Source organism: Protopterus annectens, chromosome 7.part0, assembly GCF_019279795.1.
Source record: "Protopterus annectens isolate FY-2018-M chromosome 7.part0, PAN1.0, whole genome shotgun sequence".
Lineage (NCBI taxonomy): Eukaryota > Metazoa > Chordata > Ceratodontiformes > Protopteridae > Protopterus > Protopterus annectens.
In genome coordinates, this window is record NC_056739.1 from 1,043,695,776 (window position 1) to 1,043,710,826 (window position 15,051).

Sequence of the window (15,051 nt, forward strand, 5' to 3'; positions counted from 1 at the left end):
ACCGTTTGACTTTCTTGCAGTAGTGGCAAATTAAAATCTCAGAGAAAAAAATAGACCACAAAGTAAAAGTGCTGAAGTGCCATAAAGCATTGATTTGATGTCAGTTTTCGTTCTATCCTCAGCTGATGGGTTCGGATCCAATCCCTCGGATCCAACTTGGCCATTGCTAATGCTTGTGGCAACCAAAAAAACTTTACAGCTTCTCCTTTACCCATAATGCACAACTCAAGTTACCTCAGATCTCATTTGCCTCTTTCAGCGAAAGATGTGGTTTACCTTAGCTTTCAAGCGTTTGTCAGATAAGTTTGTTATATTTCTCAAGTCTAATTACTCTTAAATTCTTAACATTTTTTCTCCCCTTTACCTTATCGCACAGTTATTACTTTTCTAAAAGTACTATCGTTAGTATTCCTTTTCCCTTTTTGACTATCGTACACTGTGTACCTCTTAAATACTATTGTTAATATCTACTTTCTTTTTCTACCAATGCTGGTAGTTTTTTGTATTTCTGCTTCTCTTTCTTGATATTAAAAAAACAAAAACCTCTCCTTACTTAAAATTTTGCCTTTTATAATTTTTTGAATATGGTGGAAAAAGGCCGGTTTTAAAAAAAATATATTTTTTAAAGTACTTTTATTGATTTATCATTTGTAACACAGGCAAATATACATTTATATAAAAGTAGTCAAACTGTATTAACAAGTTCACGTTTACAAACATTATACTTCGTATGTATTGCTATATATCATATAACATAAGCAGTATTACTTAAATTATTCAATTCCTGCTCTTTTTGTAAACAAGGGACAACTTTATTAAACCATCACTTACAACACAGGCAATCATACATGTGTGTAAATGAAAACAAACCACACCAGCACAATCCTAGTTGGAAGCATTTTACATCACAAACCATACTGACACATTCCCAATTGCAAACATTATACATCACTTATAATTTACCCAATTTTTTCATTCAAACATTATATAACTTATTTAAGCCCTGCCTTTTTTTAAATCTCATTCCTCCGCTGTATGTATTGTTCCCACAATTCCCATTTTTTCCTATGTAGTTTGCGCCTATCTTTTTCTAAAGCTCTCAGTTCCAGTTGTTTTATCTCTGTTACTATATTCACTACTTCTAGTGTAGTTGGTTTAGATTTTGATTTCCATTTTCTAGTAATTGCTTGTTTGGCAGCCACCATAATTAAACACCACAAGACCTTATCATGTCTAAGCAATTCCAATTCTGTGTCATAGCTCAGAAAAATCATCTCCCTCATCACACCATTCTGCCCACCAAGCATCTCTGACAGTGCATCCTGAAGGGAATCCTTAAAAGTCCACCAACTCACCGCACACCCAGAAAATATGTTCCTAGTTGCCTCTTTCTTCCCCACCACACATTTGCTGTCTTCCCGAGGAAACATTTTCTGGAGTCTACTTTGGGGTATAAAAATATCTGTGTAAACATTTCCAAGCAAAAATCCTAAATCTTCTAGATTGTATTGCATATTTGGAAGACATACATGTACCCATTGTTTCTTTTCGAATTGCTTAAAAAGTCTCTCTTCCCAATCCTTTCTAACCTCCTCTGATTGATTCTTGTAGTTATCATGCAATATTTTATATGTTGTACTAATTATTCCATTTTTAATGGCAGCTTCTGTTCTGCATTCTACTGAAAACTCTACCAATACTGGTCTTTCGATTAGGACCCTCCTATTTCATTGTCTTTGCCAGTACTCTGATATCAATCCTTGATAGGGAAGGCAATCTGTAACTTGCAGTCCAAGTAAATTCTTGACATCTTTCCATTCTGTCATCTTTCATTCTGTAGATATTTGCTCCCAGTACCTTGGTTCATTTGCCAGTTTTCTCCAATAAATTCGAGCCCCCTCTTGCCTATTGTCTATATCCCTACTTGCAGTCATCCCTATTGGCAGAATCTCCTTTCTGCATTTCCTTGTTGGCTTAGTTCTTATAATACTTTCTGCTACTTATAGATGTAGTATTCCATATTATAATTGTTATTCTTCTTAAAGGCCTGTATCCAAAATCCCCCCTAGTCTCTCCTGGTTTCTTGAACTTCCCCCATGTTTCATCTTCATCTGTTTTCACTTTGAATTATAGTTTTTTGCTTATGCTATGTAGAGGAGCCTTAACTGTGTAGCTCTGAAATACCCCTTCAAATCAGGTAATCCCAATCTGCCCCTTTACACTGGAAGAATCAGTTTATCCCACTTTAGTCTTGCTGTCCTCCCCTCCCAGATAGTCTTTCAACTTTTTATTAATTGCTGTCCACAATTTCTTCTCTGGTTGATAAAAATATGCTTCACCTGTGTTTATGACTAATGGGACTAAAAATATTTAACTGCTTGTGTCTTACTGTCCATATCCATATAACAAAGCTTCTATTTTTCAGTTTTTGTATTCTCTTTTGTTTAGTCTTTTTCCAGATAGTTTTTTTTAATGTGTCAAATGTGGACACAAACTCCCTATGTCAGATGCCCACACTCTGTGTGTGTGTGTGTGTGTGTGTGTGTGTGTGTGTGTGTGTGTGTGTGTGTGTGTGTGTGTGTGTGTGTGTGTATATTGTCTGGGACCCTTACATTTCCAGGAAGATTGTTCCATATGCCATGGTTTCAACCCCAGGGCACTTGTAGAATGCAAAAACAAGCTCATCTTAAAGAGCCAATTACCTTTGGCTTTTGGACAGGCTGCATCTGTGAATCAATCTCCCAAAGTCAAACACTCCTTCTCCGAAATCTTCTACATCCCTCAAAGAAAGGAGTCAAGATGGATCTGTCCTCAACCTCTGATCCGAAAAAGAAAAAAATTGGTGGACCTGACTTCCTCTTATCTGACAAAAAGGTATCTGATCCAACCAATTCCAGTCCTACTGGTTCAGATGTTATTCACCTACCCAGAACAAGATACTCGCTTTCTGTGGTCCAGTGCCCTCAAGGGTGCCCTTACCATTTTTGGAACTTCACAGACGCAGGTCCCATCTATTGTTTCCACTCATTCTTCCAGAAGTTTGACAGAGGAAGATGTGGAAAGAGTCGTGCGGAAGATCCTCTAGGTGCAGAGTCAGATGGGTGTTTTACTGGCTCTTACCTGTTCGGGTCAGGATGCCCGAGCTTCTACCACACCCCCACTACAAGTTCCTCCTCTGACTCCTTTGATTGTCTCAGAGTCCCTTGATCTGAGCCATCTGCCTCTGTCTGGCTTTGATCTGAAGATAGCAATACCATTGGAGCTGAAATTTACTCTTAGTTTTCTGGTTCATTCATATCCAGAGAGCTCTCGGAGCCGAAGCTTTCCTGTCTGGTGAAAGTTGTTTGAGTCGACTCTGAAGTTATTAGAGCTGTCTCTGGGCCTCAGAGTCTCGGTACTGGATAGCTCAGCTCTAGCCTCCACCTCGGAGAGATAATTTTCGGAGCAGGGGAGGACAGCGGTCCAAAAGCTTGTCTTTTCGGCTCTGAACTCTTCCCTTTCTCTGGAGCGGTCTGCCTTCAAGGCAGTGAACAGATTTTTTTCTGTCTCGGCAGAACAGATGGAACCAACCCCCTCAGATCTTAAGCCTTCTACCTTGATGTCTCTGCGCTCAGAGCCTCATCACTCTTTACTACAGGGAGAGCCAGTCTGAGACCCCCAGGCTTCCCAACATGGTATCTCGATCTTTTCCGATAACATCCCAGAACATCCTACCAAGGCAGTCCCTTGGAAAAAGATGTGTAGTAGGAAGCACTTTATTCCCCAGAGGAGTCTGACACTGAAGATATGGACTTCGATGAAGGTGAAGGATCCCCATGGTCACCTCTTGAAGATGTCTCATTTGGAGACATCCTTGAGATCCTAAAGCAGAGAGGTGGTTGGATGTCTGGCAGCCCTTCAACTGAGGAGTTTGTATTCCTGGTGAGTTTTTGTACTGGCTCGTCTACCTTCTGGGTTACTCAGCTTGCTGACGAGCTTATTGAGTTAGTCTCTTGCTGGGCATGGAAGGAACCACACATATTTGAACCCATATCTAGGAGACCAGGCAGGATTATGGCACCACCTGTTGATAAACAGTTTTGAGGTAAAGGAGTGCATGTTGTTGCCACAGTCATGGTGGTGGCCACAAAAAAGAAACTTGACAAGCAGAAGTTCCACTGGCCATCCCCCTAACAGGGAGTTTAGGATGATGGACAGGTTTGGGAAGGGTGCCTATGCTTCGACCATCACGTTAAAGTTGCTGAATTATTTGCACATTTTACAAAATTATAGAAGCATTTGATTAAGGAACTCTAAAATACCCTCTCAGGATCCGTGTCTGCAGAGGTCCAATCATCTGTGACTTCTCAATTGGCTACCCTGCAATCCATTTCAAATTCTTCCATGATGTGCATTTTGTGTGTAGTCGAAGGAACCTCAAGGGCAGTGGGCTCAGGCATTTCCATCAGAAGACATGCCTGAATTTGCTTATGTGAATTCTGCAAAGCCATTCAAGTCTGCATTCGTCAGTACTCCTTTTGACAGCATTTCTTTGTTCGGCCCCAAAGTGAAGGACACATTATCTAAGTGTGAGAAGGATGGAAAGACCATATCTGCCATGGGAATATGTTTTTCATCCTCTCTAAGATCCTTTACTTGGAATCAACAAGGTGGTCAGAAGATGTTGTTCAAGAAATCCCAAGCTTCTTTCCAGGACACACGTGGAGGAAGATCTCCTCAGGAGCAGAAGAGGGAACTCCAATGGTCGATGCCACCCACATGGCAGAGGAGGCCCGCAAAACCAGGGGTCCAGAGATTCTTTCTGTGGCAGATCTTACCAGTGCTCCTGAAAGGAGGCCTGATTGTCCACCTCTGGAGGCAATTGGTGGTTGATTATCCTTGCACCTGAGAGCCTGGCTAGACATAACAAAATGTACTCGGGTGGAGAGGATTATTTCCAGTGGTTATATAATACCCTTTTCTCTTCTCCATTGTCAAGAAAAATCCCTGATGTTCCAGACCAGATAGAATCTAGAACTTACTCAAGGTTCTTTTTAGTGTCAAGGAAAAGAGGGGATTGGAGACCAATTTTGGATCTCAGCAGCTTAAACAAGTCAGTTTGAAGCGCCAAGTTTCGGTTGATCACGGTTCAGGCCATTCTTCCTTTTCTGGGCAAGGACGACTGGATGTGCTCGACAAACCTTCAGGATGCATGGTATCACATACAGATGACCAGATCCAGAAGGTACTTACACTTCTGGCTGGAGCTAGTCATTACCAGTTCCAGGCTCTGCCCTTTGGTCTCACCACAGCTCCAGTATGTTCACCAAATGTATGGCAGTAATAGCAGCTCACTTTGGACTGGAAGGATTCCGGGTGTTTCCATATCTGGAAGACTGGCTAATTACCACCCCGACCAGGTATCAATTAATAAGGGCAAGAGATCATGTTCTACAGACATGTTCTCATCTGGGGTTAACCATAAATTACGACAAGTCTCACCTAGAACCAGTTCAAAATTTGGAATGCATAGGAGCAGTTTTTAACACAAAGTCAATGATAGCTTCACTGCCCCTCCCATGGGTTCAAAACTATAAGATCACAGGTCGGAAAAATAATCTGCAGTACCAAGATTTCAGCCCACTTTGTCCTTCCAGCTCTAGAATTAATGTTTGCAGCAATAACACTAGTTCCTTTATCCAGATTTTACATGAGGATTCTCCAATGGATGCTAGAAACACAATGGTCAATACTTTACCAACCCATGTCAACTCTGATACGAATTGCTCAGATATGCAAGAGAGATCTCAGGTGGTGGATTCAGTCAAATCAGGTTCTACAAGGCCATCCGTTCATTGCCCCGCAGCCCAAAGCCATAGAGATCACGGACGCTCCCCAGTTGGGGGGGTATTTTCTGGGGAAAACAGTCCAGGACACTTGGTCCCCCAAAGAGGCCAGCTTGTATATCAGTGTCTTAGAGATGATCGAAAATTCACCTCGGGGATCACTCCAGTGGCTCTACACAACAGAGGCACTGGGAACTAAGGTCGGGTGGCACAATGCCAGGGTAATCCTATGGGCTAGGCTTATAAAGGCTCCAGGACCTTTTCTGAGATATACTTTTATCTTCACATAAACTTTCAACATGTAAAGTCTATTCCAGTAAATGGAAAAGATTTGAGTATTGGGCACAACAAAGTCATGTTGAACCTTTTTTGCTCTATGTAACATCCTTGAATTTTTGGCCCTACTTTTAAAAGAAAGAGATAGTTCCTCAACCATTATAGTTCCATTAGCAGCAGTATCAAACTTTAACATTGGAAATGAAAGTTCCTCAGTAGCCTCTCATAAGTTGTGTAGAGCTTTCTTGAAAGGCACTATACTTTTAAGACTTTGTTCCCCATGGGACCTAAGGTTGCTACTGTAGGCACTTATACATTCCCCTTTGAACCAGCTTACTTGGAAAACTATTTTTCTAGTAGCCATTACATCTGCTAGATGAATTTCAGAAATTCAAGCATTGTCTTCAAAACCTCCATACTTGATTTTTCACAAGGATAGAATTACATTACAAACTAATGCAGCCTTTCTTCCTAAGGTGGTGTCAGAATGAAATATCAGTCAATCCATTAACTTGCAAGTTTTCTTCCCCAAACGTAGTAGCAAGGGCGAATTATATGTTATATTTACTGGATGCTCACAGACAATTAAATTTTTACCTGCATAGAAGAAAAGACATAAGAACAGAGCAGACTTGAAATTAGGAAAACCAGTTGCCAAAGTAACTTTAGCTAGATGCCTAACTGATTGTATCTCATTTATTTGTAAAAAATTGGGTGCTACCTTACCACACAAAGTACAAGCTCATTCATCTAAATCCATGGCAATGTCTGCAGTGTATCTTTCCAGGATGTCCATGGATGACATATGTACAGCAGCTACTTATGCTACCCCCCCATACCTTTGTTGCATATTACGAATTGGATCTGGTCTCCAGGGGTAGAGCATCATTTGGTTCATCTGTGTTCAGGAGCATCCTTCCTCGAGTCCACCCAGGGATTTTAGGTAGCTGGGGACTCTTGTCCCATCACTTGAGGATATAATGAAATTTGACATCATCAGACAAAGAAGTTATGTACTTATCATAATTTTCCATCTGTGCTGTCCATTTTCATTCTTCCTCAACTTCCCACCCACCAACCTCTATCCTTTGCAAACTTCTGGAAGAATAAGTTTTTAGGGAATGTCACTTTCCTTATATTGATCTCCAGATATAGTCTTTTTATGCAATGACTGCATGCAATTTTTCACCTCCTTCATCTATGCATAGTAAATATTTCCTTTCTGGCAAAAATCGGCAAACATGATCTTAGATAACTTGGGATGTTCTTCTTGTTTCACTGTTGCAGTCATCACACTTGGGTTATCTGCCCGCAGGTAGCCCTCATTCGGCCTGAATACCAGAGTCTTGGGATTTCTGTTGGATGCTGTCGCCTCTTCCATGATGTCAGGTCGTCAGGGGTGTAAAACATGTAGCCGACGCCATTACATCAGTCTTTCTTGCCATGAAGGAGCCAGAAGCTGTTTACAAGTGCCAGTCGGCTGCTTCCTGAAATTTTCATTTTTCAAGTTTCAAACCTGAAGTCTTCTAAAGCTAAGTACCCCATTGGGGATCCTTTTTTCTTGCTCTAACCGATGTCAGAAAAAGTTAATTGTCTTGCCTGTGGAAAGGAAATACCTCACAGAGATTTTCATTCTTACTGCGTCACCTGTTTAGGCCCAGAACATGATGTCCCTCGCGGTCGGTTTTGTGCCTTGTTTAACGCCTGAACCATTTGTCGTTGGGCTAGCTTTGTTGCTAAATTCTTTCGCTCTCATTCTCCATATTCCGAAATGGCTTCCATAAGCCATCCGACTACCGATCTTCCAGAAAAATGCAAGGATAAAGACAGAGACAGACTGCATAGGTCCAAAATTGCCGACGATGCTTCCGTTAAGCTAGTCGCCAGTCCGCCGGTACTCTGTGAGGTGCCCCCGCAGCCCCTGATACCCGCGTCTCCAGATTCGCAGGCCTCTACTGAGAACCATTAGGAGTCCAGTATGCCGCGAGATGCTTCTTCAACTATGGAACCTGCAGATGTGTCTACCTTGTATGGGTCCAGAGCCGCTTTGCAGGTACCGGCTTCTGAGGGTGTATTCCGACCTACCGATATTCATATTAAATCGACAACTTCATTTTTAACTAAAACTACCGAGTTTCTCAGGCCCAGAGTTCACACTACGCCTAGAAAACTGACATCCAAAGTGCACGCTCAAGCTCCCATGTCACAAAAACAAATGCTTAGAATGCTTGAAGACCTTATTACTCAATTAGGGGAAGCCAGCCTTCCCCTGCTAAAAGACAAAGAATTGAATTTCCTTCTGATCCTACAGACCAGGAGTCCGATGACTCTGACCCTTCTGATTACCAGGACATACCCTTATCTACATATGAGGATTCAGATGCAGAGGAATTCATTCCCTCTGACTCCCCTCCAGAGGATTTTTCTTTTGGTGAAACATTGCGTACTTTAAGAGAGCATTTCTGCTGGAAATACCAGGGCTATCCACAGTCCAAAAAGAGACTCGGGGAATTTTTAGATTTGCCTCAGCACAGGCCTCTGGCTGTACCTCCTGCCCTGGATATTGTAGATGATGTCTTCATGGAATCCAGTCTTACTCCTGACACTTTACCACCAGCTCCTAGAAAACCTGACAGGTACTACAGAGTACCTGACTCTCACAAATTTCTCTTAAAGAATCCTACTGCAGATCCAAAGACTATTACCCAGGGAACTAAAGGCATTAAGGCTACTACAGCCAAAAACCCTACCCTTTCTGACAGGGATTCTAGAGCTTTAGACAGATGTGGTAAGAAGGTATATTCCTCTGCAACTCTTGCTGTCAGGACTTTGAATTGCCAGTTTCACATGTTGAAATACCAGCAACATATTATGGAATTAATTAAACAAAAAATGGTGTTACTTCCAGATTGTGCAGAAAATAAAGATTTGCAAGAGTTAATGCATTCTGCAAACCAAGTTAGTAAACATACTTTGCAGTGTGGGTTTGATGCCTTAGAAGCATCTTGCAGGGCTGCTGTCACTGGGTCTGTACTGAGAAGGCATGCTTGGCTGAAGGAACAAGTCTTGCCAGACCATGTCAAAGCAAAATTACTAGATGCTCCATTAAATCAGGATCGTTTGGCACAAAAGCAGAAGAAGTTGTTAAAAAGATGGAAGAAAAAACTAATTATATGCAAACTGTCAAAAGATTTCTTACAGGTGCAGCCATCCAGATTCAGTAGGCATTAGCCTTCAAAAAACTGGTCCTTTCCAGTCCCTCCCAGGCCTTCTCAGTCCAAACCCAGGGGAAACAGACCACCAAAACTACAATCTCAGGGTATGCAGAGATCTAAACAATGGAGTGTTCCCACCTCAAAAGCAGGGAGTGGTAAGCCACCCCCTTATGGAAAAAGTTCACAATGACTTTCCAATTATCCTTCCCAGCCATACCTAAGTACATGGACCCCTAGGAGGAAAACTCGCCCTTCATGCAAAAAACTGGATGTCCATTACTCAGGACCGATGGGTTCTAAGCATTGCATCCCAGGGATACAGATTCTACTTCCACTCACTGTCAACCCCAAGTGGGTTGCCAAACCTTTTTCCAAACCAGTGGGCAGAGGCTCAAAAGCAGGTACGTTCCCTTCTCCATATCAGGGCTATTCAACCTGTTACAGTAGAACAAAGGTTCCTGGTGCCCATAAATGAGAGCTCTTGGCACCCTATTCTGGATCTATCAATTCTCAACACCTTTCTGGTGGTCCCAAAATTCAAAATGCTTACACTGCAACAGCTTCTTCCTTTGCTAGCCAAGGATACCTGGTTAGTCACCCTAGACTTAAAAGAAGCTTATTTGCACATCCCCATAAGGGAGTCTTGCAGGAAATATCTACGTTTCAGGGCAGGCTCTATGCACCATCAGTTCTCTGCACTTCCCTTTGGCGTATCTATTGCGCCCAGAGTATTCACAAAGTGCCTGGCTCCATCCATTGCATACTGCAGGCAGAGAAATATTCAAATTTACCCATGTTTGGACGATTGCCTGATTCAGCACCTGGCACTTGTAAAAAGACTTCTAACTTCACTGGGATATACCATCAATGAAAAGAAATCACAAGTGGTGGTAAAAACCAGTGGCAATACTTTTTATTCAGATAAAACTAGAACAGTTCTGCTCTCACAACACCAATACTGGTCCTTGTGTATGTAATCCTTTAAATTAAGCGCTTTCGTTTCTGACTGATCAGAAACTTCTTCAGAATACCTGGTACAGTTTCTACCTTGACAGGACTAAACCTTTCAGAAAATCTGACCAGCTGCTAGTTAGCTTTGCTACAGGGGCAGAGGGCAAGGCCATTTTGAAGCAAACAATTTCCAAATGGATAGCACACTGCATCCATTTCTGCTGCAAGCACCATGGAAAGCCTACCCCTCAGGGGATCAGAACTCATTCCACTAGAGCTACTTCAACCTCTACAGCATTTCTCATGGGAGTCCCTACTAGGGACATCCTGGAAGCTGCAGCCTGGAGCTCTGTACACACCTTCACCAAGCATTACCACTTACCTATTTTTTCTAAATCCAGAGCTGGATTTGCTACAGCAGTCATACAAGGCCTGCTAGCCAGCCCTAACACTTCTTGACTGCTTCCACCCTTTCTCATCTTTGGGAATCAACCCAAGTGTGATGACTGCAACAGTGAAACACGAAGAACATAGTACAGTTGTGTACACTTACCATAAATGTAGATGTTCGAGTGTATTCACTGTTGCAGTCCTGGTTTCCCTCCCACCAGCCCCCTGGCTTTCTCTATCCTTTCTACCTATCCTCTTTATGGCCATATTTTATGGCAGGGGTATTTACTTTTACTGGAGGTGTTCCACACCATGTAATAGCTTCCTATTTTGGGGGCTCCTGACATCTGGGCAAGAAAAACTGATGCAATGGCATCTGCTGCATGTTTTATACCCTTGATGACCTGACGTCATGGAAGAGTTGACAGAAACCGATGCAGAAATCCCAAGACTCTGGTATTCTGGCCGACTGAGGGCTGCCTGCAGACAGATAAACCAAGTGTGATGACTGCAACAGTGAATACACTCGAACATCTACATTTATGGTAAGTGCACACAACTGTACTGTTGGTGCATTATGGGTAAGGGAAAACTCGATAGTTTTTTGGTTGCAGCAACAGCTGAGTATAAGGGATCGGATCTGAAGCTGTCAGTGGAGGAAGAATGAAAATGGACAACACAGATGGAACATTATGGTAAGTATATAACTTCTTTTTTAAGTTCCAAAATAAAAATGTATCTATGGTAAAATCATGGTATTAGTACTTCAAGATGGATGAACCAACCCTAAAAATTTGGAGAGATATAAAACTTTTTGACCTTGTATAAGGGTATACGTGATTTTGTGCAATAAGTTTAGTGGGCAGGGTGTGAATAAATGCTTCTGTTAAACTCCAGTATAATTACCTATTATCCTTTTAGGCCTTTTTCTGTTATATCTTGAAAATGCTGCATATGCATGCACATATATTCTCAAGCCGCAAGACAATGTGTGTAGTGTAAGTGAAAGCTAGAATTAAATTTTGCATTGAACACTGGACTGGCTTTGTAGGGAAAAAATTTTAAACTAGGATAGGCTTCAGAAGATTTTTTTTGTTAGTTTTTTTGTTAGTTGTGTATTGAGAAATGGGCGTGTTTGCTTAGCTCTTAGCAAGAAACAGTTGACATTGTTTATGGAGTTTACTAAAATTACACTATTAAAGAGAAACATTGGGTTGTAGTGCTTGTAGTTCACTGATTTATGCCTGACTATGGCTTTCATTTCATATACATAAAAATATACAATTCAGCCTGATAATTAAGCAGATCACTAGTTCTTTGTGTATATGTTGGAAGAACAGGGCTTTTCTTAGAGGGATGGTTATTTTTAAAATTGTCTACTTTATTATTTTGTTTCAGATTTAGTAGTTGAAACTCATTTCTTGTTCATCATTTGCCAGTTGTAATTTTGAATATAAGATACAAGACTGTCATTAAACCCTGGTTGTTTCATGTGAAATCTTTAATATTAGAGTCATGCACGGGCATGATTTATGTTAGTCTCTTCTTGCGAACACAGCTTCCCTGTTAGGGACTTTATTTTGTAAAATTTAACTTTAAAGTCCGTGCTTCCCTGGCTGTCTGTATTCTGTCCTCGTGTAATATTGTTACAACCTTTCCATCTCCTTTTTTAGCAGCCTTGGTCTGTTTTGTTTTTTAAACAGTTTTTACAGGTTCATAGATAGTTACTAGATTTACTGTCTAGGTGAAAACTGAAAACTGAGAAGTTTAGGCAAATAATCCAGAAGAATTGTAGTTTATTTATTTTAAAAAAGAATAATTGCAATTTATTAGACACCCAAGTAAATGAGAACTGAACCACATCACAACCTGTACAGGTATAGCAAGAATATAATTTGCATAATGGAAGACCGTGGGGAAATATTGCAGTTAAATGTAGGACAGTACAAGGCTAGCTGCCATTTCAAGACATTTTAAGCCTCGCCAGTTTCCCTTTTTGTTTTCAAATTAATCTATCCCTTTTGGTTAGAGATTGGCCTTGCCCATCCAATATTAAACCTAATAAAAATAACTGGGATCACCCTGTGGATAATTTGAAGGGACCCATACATGGGATAAAGAATTTAGGAGTGGTCTCTGTCCATTAGAAGTACATGGGGCTGTCCTGGGGTAAATTTTCTGTTTCCCATCGATAGATCCAAATTGCATTTGAATATGGACAAGGATGAAAATTGTTATATGTGGATGGGCGAGTCTGTTCAAGGGCAGTGGTATCATGTGCAAGATATACGTATCCCACCAAACGGTTGTGTTAGTGTTGCAGAAGAGGTTCAGATCCTTAGACTGAGTAGTTCCAGTGACATTTGACTTGCTAATGTGCAGTAAATCCATCAGTATTGGTTCAGAGGATGCCTTGTATGCCAGACACAGGTCACTTCTTAGCAGTTTGTAAGATACTGAGTATAGTAACGGGGCTTTAAGTCAGTCCATGTAGGACATGTTGTTTAGGCTGTGTATCCTTTAAGTAAGAAATCTCTGTGGGCACTCAAGTTGTTGTATGTGTCTGGACAGATGCCTGCTAAAGGGGCATTGTGCTCTATCATTGTCTTAATGAAGGCAGAGTAAAGGGTGGACAATGACAGCCCTATATCTAGACATAGTCTTTTGTTTATAAGCCGTGCAATATAGAAGGACTTTCTTTACAACATGTTAGTTGAGGGTTAAAGTCATTGTCTACATAAGATCCCAACTTCTGAGCAACTGGGTGAACTCTAAGGGGCATATTGTCAATGTGGCAGTTATGTGGAGTAAATGATTTCCCAATGGATGCAGTAATGTATTTCTTGGCATTTTAGTTTCAGTCCATGATTTTGGCACCAGTTATTTATTTGTGACAAACTTCGTGCAGGATGGCTGAGTCATCTGGGGATTAAGTGACTGCTCCTAGCCTGCAGTCATCTGCAAACATAGCCAGTCGTAGCCCTTTAATATTGGCATTACTTCACAAACGTGTATGCCAAACAGGAGAGGTCAACTCTGTATGGGACTGCACTCGTGCTTGGTCTCTCTCAGGAGGTAACTTTTCCTATTTTGATTTCAGGTGTCTTATCTGTGAGACACTTGGCAGGCCAGTGGATGCCATATGGCTTTATTCAGATTTATAAAACTACAGAAAATGTAAAGTAGGAAACTGTGCTCATTTGGGACATAGGTACTGCGACTGTTAACATAATGAAAGATTTGGGTGACAGAAATCCAACACACGTGATCAACCCCATCAATCTGATCACAAAAGTGCAGTTAATGCCATTAGTATAGCAAGGTTCAACTTTCTGTTTTCCCGCAAATTCTGTACTCTGACATACAGTGAACTTGGTGTTAGTATGTGCAAGTAGCATAAGATTGGAGGTAGCCGTATAGCAAATCTCCCTGGAAAAAGAGCAATTTGTGATGCTTGAAGTTTTACTGACATGTTACATTTCTGTGATTGCACTATCCGGTGTTTATCATAGCTGTGTCAGAGTTATATCTTAGTCAGATTTTTACTTGGAATCCCTCTGCAGTTGTACTACAGCTTGATTTTTGCATCTGTATCTCTTTCCACAAAGGTTGTAAGGAATTGGTGAGACTTAGCTGCTGATTGCATTAACAGTGTGATCCATGTGTAATTCACTTCATTTTACATTTGCAAATCACAGCACAAACTGAAGTAATTAATTTCAATATATGCATTATGTACAGTTCTATTCCATACCAGGATAACAGACAGATATGTTTAATGTGGACAGCAGGGAATCATTCATTCTGTGTGACAGTGTCTGTGCTGGAATGTGGAAAAGAGAGTTCGCATTATGTATTATTGCAAAGGTTATATGGAGTAATGAATTATTAAAATACAAGCATTTTACTTAGTTATTTTCCTTAACAGAATACAAGATTTGTACATCTGGCTAGCACATTAAAACAAAATACATCCATTCATGCTTACAGCACATAGCATTCTGTACATATGATAGTTTTAATACAGATACTTCACAGTAAAGTTAATTTACTTGGGTGTGTAACATATTGTTTCACTTTACAGTTCATGATCTAGATAGAGAGACATTATGCATTTTTAAATGATCCTTTCCATAGAAAAAACAAGGAGGTGCTGGAGGAAGTGGTAGTACAGCATAGTAACTATGTCAATATGCATCATGCCTTGCACTCTTTAGTATGACCATTATGCGTGTATCCATAAGTAAGAGAGAGGACAGTAACTGAAACAGTAGAAATGAGGCATTTGGCCCCAGATATTTTAAAATTCATAATCAAAACATAGAAGATTGAGTGAAGAGTGGCAAAGAAAAAAACAGCATTCCATGTGTATGTGTGTGTGACTGTATTTGTGT

At 40.8% G+C, this 15,051-nt stretch overlaps 1 protein-coding gene across 1 annotated transcript in view; it reads left to right on the forward strand.

Moving 5' to 3' along the window:
* Positions 1–15,051, forward strand: part of SECISBP2L (SECIS binding protein 2 like) — a 1,453,372-nt gene that overhangs the window by 305,410 nt on the left and 1,132,911 nt on the right. The gene's annotated exons all lie outside the window — the stretch shown is intronic.